Source organism: Chaetodon auriga, chromosome 2, assembly GCF_051107435.1.
Source record: "Chaetodon auriga isolate fChaAug3 chromosome 2, fChaAug3.hap1, whole genome shotgun sequence".
In the NCBI taxonomy this organism is placed as follows: domain Eukaryota; kingdom Metazoa; phylum Chordata; class Actinopteri; order Chaetodontiformes; family Chaetodontidae; genus Chaetodon; species Chaetodon auriga.
The window spans coordinates 17002281-17015435 of record NC_135075.1 but is presented as its reverse complement, the minus strand read 5'-3'; the positions used below and the strand labels follow the sequence as shown (position 1 = coordinate 17015435).

General features: G+C 41.3%; 1 protein-coding gene across 3 annotated transcripts in view; it reads left to right on the top strand.

Annotated features, from left to right (window-relative positions):
- The window catches only part of bsnb (bassoon (presynaptic cytomatrix protein) b), a 65712-nt gene that overhangs the window by 31306 nt on the left and 21251 nt on the right, over positions 1–13155 (top strand). The gene's annotated exons all lie outside the window — the stretch shown is intronic.

Genomic DNA, 13155 nt, shown 5'->3' with positions numbered 1-13155 from the left:
GCCTACACAGGACCTCAGCATTGGCTAAATCACCTCTTCAGGACTCATCATCTTCAAGGCCTGGTGGCTATGCTAACGAGCTTCAGCGATGCTCAGGGGCCTCTGGCATGGCTGCGCTATCCTCGCTGTCAGACCCACAGAGGTGGGGCGGAGCAGTCCTCCCACCCCTGCTACTGGGCCCTCCTGTCTCAACACATCACTTCACCCGCCTCATCGGTGCTCCTGCTCTCTCTTCTCCGCAGCACCTCAGGCATGCAGCTACTCCCTAATGCTGGCATTAGGAAAGAAGGAGGGGTTTAGTTGAGTGTGCACTATGCTTACAGGCTGCAAATACTAAAAGGCTGGCAACACAAATGTGAGATTATGGAACAGAGACATGCAGTTGTATGTCAGGGGAACAAAAAAAAACCACATACACACAGCCAGACAGAGGGAGAGCTATAATGAAAGGGAGCAGGAGATTGAGAGACAAAATGAAAGAGATAAAGCTCACTGATCGCTCAGATATTACAGTTAACCCCTTGCTAATCTTCTCAGTGCTGCAGCTGTCAGGCAGCAGTGGAGATGACCAGATCAGTGAGTGAGGGTCTGGAGGCCTGATCACCTATAAGAACAGAAGCAAAAGAAGCGCGAGGACCATGACTCTCAGTCAGAGAGACAATCCTCCCACTGCCTCCATTAGTGAGGACACCGGGGCTGGGGGGGGGTGGCACAACAGCTGAAGGAAGGCTAATAGTTCCTAATGGGTTCACTTGGTCACTGTCATTTACCTGCATTCTTATCAACACCTTCCTTCACAAATTAACCTATAAAGGTTTTTAATCTAAAATAAATGGTTTCTTTTTTAAAAAAAAAACAAAAAAAACAGATGGATTAGTGATCACTGCGCCTGTTAGCCCAGTTATTGTACAAAAGGATGTAGCAGAGATGCCTGATCAATCTACTGTACTTAATGATAATGTGCTGAACTTTCTTATCTCTCCTGAGAATCACTCACTCACAGCTCACCACAGGGTCTGCCACCTTTTCCATCCTTCCATTAACAGCTCCAAAACGAGCGCATTACAAGGAAGTGAGATGAAATATATTTCCCGTGGACATGTCAGCCTCCTAGATGGCTTCAGCAGCATTCACACAGTTAATGTTATCAGTGGTAAGCCATGTTTTCTGTGTAGACAAGTTGTTAGATTAAGACATCAACAAATGATTGTGAGACAACGTGAGACAAACTCGAAGTTGCAGTCAGTTTATCCTTAAATATACTTTTTCTTGAGGAAATGGTATCACATGTGCCACATTTTTACTGTTTCTTGTCTTTCAAGGCCTAAATCAACTATGAGCAAAGTTACAGCTGTTTGGTTATTTCACATGAGAGATTTCTGTTTGTGTTTTTGTACGTGCTCCTCTCGAACCGAGTTTAAAACTGTGATGTCACACATTTCTGTGCACCAATTTTACCTTTTTTGGGGCTTTAAAGAACATTAATGTTCTTTAAGACCGGCCAGTTTCCTTTTAATGTAAGTCACACATCTGTATTAGGTATAAATTTTAGTTCATTTGCTTAACATGTATCCCATAAATTGCTTTATTTTTAGACTTAGACTGTTAGTAGCTTCTTGTTCTTGACCACAGCTCTGTAACTTTCCTCTCTCATATGTAGTCCAGTGCTTACTCAAGTGATGTTGATGCCCATGCTGCCTTACACACTTGCTGACCAAGTTAAAACATGTACGATTTGTACGTCTGCAGTGAACAATGTGTGTGAAAAACCGGTGCAGCATCAGTAGACATATATTTTTGCGGGACTTGTTCCAGTAAAGTAGTCATGTGACTAGACGCTGTTGAAAGGTTGCAGCTTGAGTAACTTGTCTAAAAGATAAATGTAAGATACATGAATTGTATTTGCTTGGCTGATAGTTGTAGATTTGCCTGGCGGGAGTGTTAGAAGCTCATCTAAAATGAAACAGGGCTGAGGAGACAGCCTGATTAACTTGTCCTGAGGACAGACATATGCGGCGAGACACATGACTTGTTTTGGCTCGGCAGCAAACCACAGTGTAAAATAGGTTTGATTGGCTGCATCTTGATTAACATTTGGGAAACAGATGTATGTTCAGAGGCCTGACTTTTGTTTTCGCCACTGCTTTTATTCTGGTTTTGCCTCGGACGAGTTTAGCAAAACAGACATCGGGCTGATTAATCTTCCCGTGAGTGAGCAGATTACCCATGGCATCACCCATCGTCTGCATGATGCTGCACACAAACTATATTGTTGTTGACGAGCGCATACGTCTGTCTTAATCTCATTCAGCCACAGTGGAATCCTGTGTCTTATTATCTTGCTGACATTAAGCCTGTGTGCTGATTAAAGCCCAAAAAAGGTGGAGAACAGCGGATGAGTCAGGAAATATGACTGCACAATGAAGGAGGTAGGCAGTGTAGGAAGGTGAAAACAAGACACATCAAAGACTGACTGCATTAGACAGTTTGACCACAGCGAGAGACGCATTGGCTAAACGAAGCGGAGCCGTATGATACCACTCTGGGTGCTTTTTAAGAAAGACTGCAGAGGGATAAACAGTTCACGCAGTTTGAATGTTCTCAGGGCAAAATTAGCAGAGCTGTGTGAAAAGGCTTCCCAGAAAATAAAAAAATAAAGATAACCAAGGAAACGGTTAAATACCACCCATTGCCTTTAGAGCAGCTTCAGTTGTCCTTTAAAATGCAGTCTTACAAGTCCTGAAGTGTGTGAAGTGGGATATTGGATTGTTCTTGTCCTCTAGAAAAGGTTTGACTTCTTTGAGGGATGAAGGAGGTGGATCCACATCTCCTTTAAACATCCAGTTATATTTAGACATGGTGGAGGAGATGGATTAGGGTAATTACCTCATATATATACCTGCTATATGATGGTAGTTTGTTAATGATCATTGTTATGGATTTGGACAGCTCTTGGGTTGTTTATGTGTTTCTAAGATGACATATAGAATTGGAAATTTTATTCAGAATTTTTTAATTGCATTTCTGTTTCATTTAGATTTTTTTGTCTTGTCGTTCGTCCGATTGTTATTGTTGCCTAGCTGAGCCATAACATTATTGATAAAGAGCTTTTAATGACAATAAAGCTTTGAAATGAACGTTAAATGAAAGAAAATGAAGGTGTACCATATACTATATGATTCTTGATGTTTTTTTTTTCCTGTGGCAATGTAACAAACCACGTGCTTTTAGGTCATTTCACGGCTTCCTCTAAATGTAAACCTGCCCACATGTAGCAGAGAGCGTAGAAATATCATTCACCAGTCTGTGTCTGAGCCAGACTTACTTCACAGAGAAGATGTGTGGTTAGAAAAACGCTTTCAGATGAAATGATCCTGTGGGATCACTTGGATGTCTTGGTGTTTTTCACAGTGTCTTATTTATGTATTGAGGGCCCCCTACTGTGGCACGACAGTCTCAATGTGATCGTCCCCTGTACGCTGGGGAAAAAGGGCGCACCTGTTGCCCCCGTTGAATCACACAGAAACAGACAGATTAAGTAAACACAGAGCAGAGAACACGACCTGACCCTGTGCTACCCTGGCCTTGGAGGAACAGCAGAGACACACACTTAATGGCAGATGACACGCTGTTGTCCTGCAGCAACACACTCTGCTGGAGAAGAAAGTTATTTCACGTGTACACTGCCGCTGTTTTCAGAACGTTAATCTTCTACTGTACACGCTTTGCTAACGTGCCTGTTTGTGCACATTAGTCACGTAATAATCAAGTAAAGGATCGGGTTAGCTTTTAAGATGAGCTTCGAACATTTTTCTATGCCAAAAACAACTAAAACAAACAAGCATTAGTTCTGCATATCTCTTTTCAGCTGTGCTAGCAGCATCACTTTATGGATGAGAATATTGTTTGGCTGCTCAGTCAGTCCATTTTTGAACTTGTCATTTAGCACCATCGGGTCAAATTGTCCATTTATCCAGTACTTATCCAGTACCTGCTAAGGACATTCCCATTAGCCTCAGCTGTGCTTCATGTTTTGTGCTAAGCATGTTAACAAGCTAACATTAGCATTTAGCTCAAAGCCCCACTCTTTCTAAGTACATGGCTGTAGACTCTTAGTCCTGCTAAAACTGTCTCTGAATGTCATTCCATGTGAGGTTGCACAGTAAGGTAGCTCATCTTTTTGTTTCAAAATGTGCAGTGAGGTCGATTAGAGCTGGACGCAGGTTGAGCTGGGATGTGTTGTGCAAAAGTGTGCACATAAAGCATAATTTGCTTTTCTTTGGAAATTCAGCTTACATTTCACGATTCTATGTAGAACCTGCTGAGGAGGAGCCTGCAAAGCCTCCCACAATCATATCAACTCTTCTGTCTTGTATTTTACTTTAGGGACTACTGTAGTTTTTAATAGAAACGGATTATTTTCAAATCTGAATAGCTATTCACCGGGACAAGATTCTTCGTGCTTTGAATGTGACTTTGTTCAGACTGATATGATATTATTCTAATGAAAATAATCTCAGCGACTTCTCAGAAAATCGGCTTGTCCACCTGCAGGTTGGCCTGTTGAACATGCCGCTGCAAACAAGAGACCCTGAGGTGAAGAAGGAGTGGTATTTATTCAGAACAGTGCAGTGTGCAGACTCTATATCCTGCCCTACAAAACCTCATTGTGATGATGACCTACTATATTTTGTATATTCATTTTGAATGCACTGGATGGAGCTCTATATGAGTGACTGTGGCTGTAGTTGAGTCCTGCTTGCTCAGTAGATGATCCTTCATTTCCTCTCTAATCCACAGGCCTGACCACGTGTCCCCATTGAAGGAGTCCCAGGGGATTGACCTATATACCTGCTGACTCTTACTGACCTGTCACAGCCGTGGTGTGGCGTGGCACAGCCTGGCACACTGCTGTGACATGTGCTCGCTCACGCTTTGCACTGCGCACTTGGTAGTCTCAAAATACTGTTCATTCAGACTGTGCATAATGGAAATGGATACAGTGGTTTAAAGGGCTCTAATAGATCTTTGATAGAGTCACCTGCTCTGCTGATCTTTGAGTCTTATTGTGAATATTCCTGCATTGAAGCAGGATTGAATACAGTGAGTACAGTTTTTATAGTGGGCTTTATAGTAAAATTCTGCTAGTGTTGCTTCTTTGCTTACGTTGCTTACATGCAGTGTTTCTGTGTTCCTTTGCTTCTTTGCTGGCATTAAATGTGTGTGTGTCTATGCGTCTGGGCACCGAACTGTGGGTGACATATTTCCCCACTCACCCCATTCTCACCTGCTTGGCAGTATGCCCCTGTGCACGTGGTAGTTAATAATTCACACTGACCCTCTGCTCCCCTGACCTTCACTTGTTACGAATTAATTATGACCTCCTCTGTCGTACGCCTCATTAATCTCTGTGGGACTCAGAACTTGAAGGATTATAATGATGATTTCTGCCTTTGTTGCTATATAGTTTTCCTCTTTGTTCCTACTCTGAAGGTTGACGTGGCCATCGCTTTTGTTGCAACTTGTCAAAAACAATTTACATTCAGGTAATGACCGAGACTGTTTTGATGGGGGAGATGTAAAAGCTACTGCTGAAGTATTTTGGGATAACTCATGTAAGAGGGAGGGTACACAAAGTTTGACATTCAGAAGTGAAACTTTGTGAGAGAGGATTACACATGGTACGTGACTGTGTTGCTGCATGCAAATGTTTAATATCCCCATGCGCTGCTGTCACGTTCCCATTTGCTCACTTTCCTCCCAGAAAGTCTGCAGCTGTCTCTCTAACATTGCCTCAGTTTTCTTTTACATGGTTGATTTGTGTTGTGAGCATGAAAACTACCACTTAGTGGGAAGTGATCTTCCTTCCTGTTAATAAACACCTAAAATATTATATCTCTGTGAGGTATGTGACGGCATTTAATGACAGCTGACATTTCTTGCTCACAGCTTGTGGTCTGGTTCCTGGCAGAGAAACCATGCGGGGGACAGACTCTTGCTGTGAGTTGACTGACAGTGAGAGGAGAATACTGAGGCTGTGTACGTTACACACAGTATGTCGGCTTGCACATGTGTTCCGTACACTTTGCTGAGCAGCGTATTAAAATACACCGGTGTGGGTGTCTGTGTGTGTCGGAAATAAAACGGGACATGTGGGTGTGACTCTCACCACCAGTACTGCAGGGGACTCGAGCTAAGATGATATTAGAAAGGCTGGTGTTAAGCATGCAGCCTACTCCAGGTGCAATATTTAGCAGGCTGCTTGAATCTGACTCTGTGTTTGTTTTTCTGTTCTGTGCATTCATGTTGCTGTGTGGGTGTGTATGCTCCCACGGGGCTCCATACCGCTCAATGAAATTCTGCACTCTCTGGCTCCCTCCATGGGTAGGAAGTGTTAAAGCTTTCCATAATATTCTTGCCTCACCTGCAGTTTGGCTCTGCAGGTCTGTTATCTGAGCTTGTTTCTTGTAAACATTACTTTTGTGAGTTTTGGCCTTTATTTCATGGTTGCAGCTAAAAAAAGAGAAAAGTCTGCAGCTTATGTCCAGGATTCTGAGGTGAGCTGTTGAGCAGTGTGACCTTTTTTTAAGTCCTGTAGAGAAAAAGATGGGATGTGCAGTATAGTTTTTTCAAAGGAAGATCACAGAGTCCACTGGGAGCATTCTTACTGTGGTGATCTCTCCCTGAAGAAAACGCTTTCAGACTGTCACCTCTTCTCAGCCAAAGAGAGACTGTGTAGCTGTATTTCAGCCAGAAGCTGGAGTCCCTGACCCACCTGGAGTTTCAAGTCAATGCAAAAATAAACCAGTAATTACTTTAGTATTATTCAAAAGAAAGAAATGAAGACAAATGAGTTGCACAAGCTCAAACACTGAATTGCTTTTAATTACCATATTGTACTAGATTCAACAAGAGGCAGTTCTAACATGTCGCTGGGGCAAATAAATAACTGTGCAGTATGTGACAGCGTGCAGGCAAAGTTAAGGACGAGCTGGTGAGCATAGCAGAACATTTAGCAGCTAAAGATATTTCCAGACATCATTCCAGAGCTAAAAGGAGAGCAACTTAAATTTGACAGGTGGCCCGACTGCAAATTAATTCTAAATTTGATTTTGTTTTTGCCCCCAAGTGGCCAAAAGAATAAAATAGTTATTATACAACCCCGATTGTGTAAAATAAAGATAAAAACAGAATTCAGTCACTTGAAAACAAACTGTGTTTACCGACAGCAGCTATACAAAGTGCTCCTGAGCCCGTTTATTAATACCCTTCATACAATCATGTGTTCACAAAGTGGTGAACTCGCTCATTCTTACTTGTGATCGACTGATTCTTTCCAGGATGCCCCTTTCATACCCAATCATGACACTATGACCTGTTACCAATGAACCTGTTTACCTGTGGAACGTTCCAAACAGGTGTTTTTGGAGCATTCCACATCTTTCCCAGTCTTTAGTTGATCCTGTCCAAACTTGTTTCAAACGTGTTGATGCGTCAAATTCAGAATAAGGTTAAATTTACAAAAATCAATGAAATTGACAAAACATTAGATATATTGGATTTTTTCAATGCAGTATTTGACAGAAAAGGATTAGCAAACAATTTCATTCTCAATTCATGTTTCACTCAGTGTCCCAGTGTATCCAGGTTCAAATAATGTAATTCATTTTCAACAGCGTTCATGTTTTTACAGTTGTCATATCTTGTGAGGAGTCTTGTGCTTCTGGAGTTGTATAATTGTTTGATTAGCACGGAAGCCGCAGAAAATAAACAATTGTGGCACCTTGAAACGCTCTCTTGAGTAAATGCCCTGAATTCTTGTGATTTATGTTTTTCCTTCTCTGCAAGTTTGCCTGAAGTAAGTTGATTCCTTTTGTGCTTCATTGTTTTTTTTTCTATTTGTTTGTTTGTTTTGTTTTTGTTGAACACCTTTTATAGCCTGGGGTTCATCTGCTACTTTTGAGTGCTCGGTCATCTTGCTCCACTGCATTTTAGCAATTTTTGCCTTTATTGGATCACTGCAAATTGAGAGAGACAGTAAACATGGCGGGATGTTAACTCAGGGTGGTACATTCCTTAATCAAATCAAGCCCCATCTGAGCACTTTTAATTTGTCTTTCACGTACCTGCTTTTAGCCTTGGTCATCATTAGCTGTTTGCAGCTTGGGTAATTAATATGCCTTCCTTGTTGCATTATGTAATTTGGTGAATTTATACACAATCACACTTGCATAGACATGGACGGATGCACATGCAGGCAGCACACACACGTACACACGCACACACACACATTGTGTGAGTGATCGGGGCTGTAATGTCTCAGCAAGCCCCTCTGAGAGTGGGATCAATCTATGAGAACGGGATCAATGTCTCTGACCTTTTCCTTATGGTAACCTGCAGTGTTCAATCCCTCATTATTTTGACAGTGAAAGGGCAGCTTTTCCGGCTCTGAGCCGACTGAATGGAGCATCACTGTACTGTCAGTGTTCACACGATCCACCTTTGTTCTCACAGCAGATTCAGGTTCACTCACTGGCTGCTCTCTCAATTCCACCCTTGGTATCTTGCCAAGTGACCGGCAAAAACCCCCAAAACAGAGTTCACATTTGCTATTGCGTCAAAAACACTGACTGTATACTTCAGCTGGACTACTTTATGATTCAGCCTTTGCGGATGCTTTGTGGATATGGGTATATGGTGTAATATTTACTGTAGATATGTACAACTGTGGAAAAAAACTGTTGTTGGAGGAGCTCCACAATGTACCATCGGTGAGATACTGTATATATTTGTAGTTTTGGATTTTTTATTGCTACAGTAACACCCCCATAAACATCTTCAATGATTTTATAACACATATGCAACATAACAGATACAGAAAACAAACAAATACAGAAATAAGCGGCGTACACAACAATATACACAAAACACAAGCAAACAGGAAAACATGAAATACTGATGGTGAAAAACTGAGAAAATAAGTTTCCAGTGGACACTAAAAACTGATGAACACGCCCGACACACAAATGTCTCAGTCATACAATCAGAAAATTTAAACTGAAACAACTTTTTGTGCTTTGTTACAATGCACGTGTGTGGTCGAGTTGGTGAATATATTTTTGTAATTTTCCTGTTTTTGTCTATTGGCCTCTGCTTTCTCGGGTTTCAGTGCACTGAGCTCTCAGGGACACCGTAGAATTATTCATTTCCACAGACACACAGTATAAAAAGAGTAGCTGTAGATTGGTTAGTTCAGTAGAGTTTAGCTTGATCTCTAACCAATAAGTTCTCTCTGTGACCCTCTTGTACCAGGTCCCAAAAGATTCAAGTCAAATTTGAAAAGTTAAATCCAACATATTGAGATTTTGTTTAGAGATACACACTGATGCTGCAGCTGCACTGACAGTAGAGACTGTCAGAAGGATGCAGGCGTTCATGCGTTCTGTCACAAAGTCCTCAAGCTGGATGCTGAAAACCAGCTCTGTTATTGACTCATTAATGTTGCAGTGGATAAGAGCAGACACCAAATGCTTCACATGTAATTGATTGATTACAGTCTGTGTGTAGTCTTGTCAGCGGCATCAGAGTTACAGTTCAGTGCCAAGGATAAGTACACTCTCCACTGAGCAGACAAGTTAACCTCCTACCATTTAATGAGGTTACCAGTTCACTAACAAGATGATCTCACTAACAAACTGAGCCGGCTGCCGCCACACAACTGCACTGTACACACACACACACACACGTACAGTCGACCCACACACACGACGAATCCAGCCAAAACGCAAAAAGTGAGATGTCAAGTGAATGATGAAAAACGGCAGACTGACAGCACAGAGCTAAGTCAGTTTCTTAAGTGTTGACAATAACAAAAACTGTTTTTCAAAACCAATTATTTTCTTCTTGAAGAAAAGATGTCGTTATCTGTCTCTTTTGTAGTTTCAGCTGTAGTGTAATTTCTATGTATTGAGCTGTTGAAATGCTGTTCTTCAGCGGCCAGTTAGAAAGTAGAGGAGGGTTGCCACAGTAAATTGGTTGCTTTGTTTTCAGGGTGCATTAAAGGCCTGTCTCAGAAGCACAGAGGCTCAGTCTTTTATTCGGACCTGATTTTCTTCACACGGTGTGGGTAGAGGTGGAAAGCACAGCCCACATCGCTCGCTGCTGTACAAGCTAAAGCACTCTACATGAATAATTTGCTACTCCCAGCTCTGGTTTGGCCTTGCTCCTTTCTCCCTTTCACCCACGCAGTGATGTTATGCTGATTCAGGAGCAAAGAGGGGAGTTTGGCAGTGCCAAAATGGCAGGAAGTAAAGCTTCTCCAAGGAAGACAAATGTTCATTAGCATCTAATGTAGGTATTTAATTAAAGTCTGCCATTAAGAACATACCCCCCACCTAAAGTTGGAAGTGACTTCAGAGTTGTGACTTTCTTTAGATGGGCTGATTATGTGATCACATGTGTGCATGTGTCCGTACAGTTAACACATACTTCACCGTCTGTATTGTAGCATAGCTTCAGTAGCTCTTTGTCGGTGTGCACTCGCTGTGCACGAACACACAGACGCTGACATTTCTACACGTTTATGTTATTTTTTTTAACATGTGAAAGAACCGGCACAGATGGCTAGTTCTGAGAGTCCTGCACCTGTTTATATATAGCTCCTCAGTAGAGCACTTGAGAGAGATGAAAACAAAGCAAGTCTGTCTGTTTGGCATGCCAGTGGCTCCATCCACGCTTTGTGGTCTCAGTTGAAACAACAGATTCCTGCAGGATTTGTTCACGCTAAGAATCTTATCTCAAACAGAAAAATAGCATCAGCAAAAATAGTGTTTTAAACACAGATTTCAAGTGTAGGTACTATGTCTGTCTTTATCTCATGTTACATTACATTTTCATTCGGCAGTCAGGAACGTAACTTTGTGGGTAAAGTTGCTAGTAGTCTACAGTTCTCATAGCCACTGTGGTTTTTACTGTCCTTGAATTTTTTTTTAACTGGCCAAGTGTTTGTCACGCTCTTATTTCATCTCCTTTTATGCTTGAAGATGTTGTAGCAGCCCACACTATTCCAGCATCATCCTTCCTGAACTGCATATTTTCACAGCAGTCATGATTCAAATGGCATCGTTTCTAAATGAGGGAGTTGCATAATTTAACATGTTGCATAAGGGCTCTAATTGAGTTATTATTAACAAAAGAGCAGTTGAAGTCTTCAGGTACCAAAGCTGAATTAATCCAAAGAGGGTGAATCTCACCACTCACTCACCGCTGCAGCCAGCAGCAGGTCCACTGTCCAAAATTAGACAGCTGGTGAAAAAAATGATAATATCTTGCAACCTAATGACCCAAGAGTTGCAACAATTTGCTGATTAATCAATTAATACTCAGTAATAGATCATTTAGGTAATTTTTCAAGCAAAAATGACAAACATTTGATTTTGATGACCCCAGATTCTCAAGTGTCACTATTTGCTGCTTTTGGACAGTTGGTTAGACAGAACAAGATATTTTGAAGACATCCTTGGACTCTATACACTAAATGAATAATCAATGATATACAAAAAGTTGACCGATTAGTAGTTGCTGGGTTACTGGAGACCAAACCAGCGCTAAAAATCCGGCTAATGCGGGACCTGTGTTTGTCAGGTGGCCAGAAACACACCTCCAGTGGGATGATAATGTTGCTCTGTGTGTGCTGAAAGTGTCATTTGAAAGTTGTTTGCTAACATGACAATGGTCACAACTTTAAAAGGCCATATACAACAACCAGGGCGGTGTCCCTCGGCTCTGATACCTGATGAATGAAGCTTTGAATTAGAACTGCAACAAATAATTGATTAGTCGATCAATAGAAAATTAAATGTCAACAATTGTAAATAATAATTAATAATCGAAAAATCACAGGTTCGAGCTTGTCACCTGTGAATGGTTGCTCATTTTTTAGACTTCTCTGACTTTAAACTGGTATCTTTAGGTTTTGGACCGATGGTCATACAAAACAAAACATTTGAAGAACTGACTTTGCACTCTGGGAACTTGTGATGGACATTTGTTTCTATTTTCTGACATTTATGGACCAAACAATCAATTATTCGAGAACATTATCAGAGAAATTGTCTCCAGTGATCCTCCAAAGCTTGTGAACAGTAATATATGTTTGATTTATATGAGTCAGCATACAGTAATAGCATCACTTAAAGTCAATATTACCTCTTCTGTGGCAGTCAGATTCACCATTACGTTCTCTCTACCTCTCACCATCATCATTATTCCACAACCACTTTCTTCTTCCTTTTTTTCCATCCTCCTCCTCCTCATCATCCTTTTTCATCCTCCTCTGTTAAATTTTGGCTGTAGCTTTGTCTCCTACCACCCACACCAGCAAGTGGTTAACCATTGTTTGTAGATTCCTCTGCCTTCACAGATTTTACAGGACAAATAGTAGAAGTGGTTTGTGATGATCTGTATTTGCCCTTCGTCGTGGCCAGTGAGCTCAAAAATTTTTTCCAAGAAGCAAGAGGACACACAAGAGTCTGACACACTCACAGTCTGATCAATTTCTCCACACAGTTTTAGTGTGAAGTGAAAAAGAAGATGGACTGTGTCCTATGCTCAGACCTAATCACTGGAAACTTGTCTGTCAATCACTGGTCTCTGGGGTCTCTAGATTAAGATCCCTATCATGATGTTAGGATGTTCTTTGCTGACTAAATGATTGTCACTCTCTGTCTGTCTCTCTTTATCTTGCTTGTATTGTAGGTTTCTAACAGTTAGTTATCTTATTTAGGCAGATAACTCGTCTTTAGGCTGCCCATCGTGTCAAATATGACAGAAGTAGCAGAATCCCAACACCTTCCACAAGTTCTGAGTGGATTTTGGAGTTACAACATGAGGAAAATGCAAGGGCATTTAAAAAAAAAAAAAAAAAGTATTTTCAACCTTCTCTGGCATCTTGACTGTTTGGACCGCAGTAAAGATGTCCTCTGATACAGTCATTGGACACTTGCATTGTTTTTATTTATTCGCCTTTTTCTGAGCATGCTGCTAAATTCCATCTTCTGTATTTATGCTTTTGAAGTATGACGCCAATGAAAGAAATTATTTATTGGGCAGATTGTAATCAGCGGTAGAGGTGTTTATGAGGTTATTTGTTTTGCG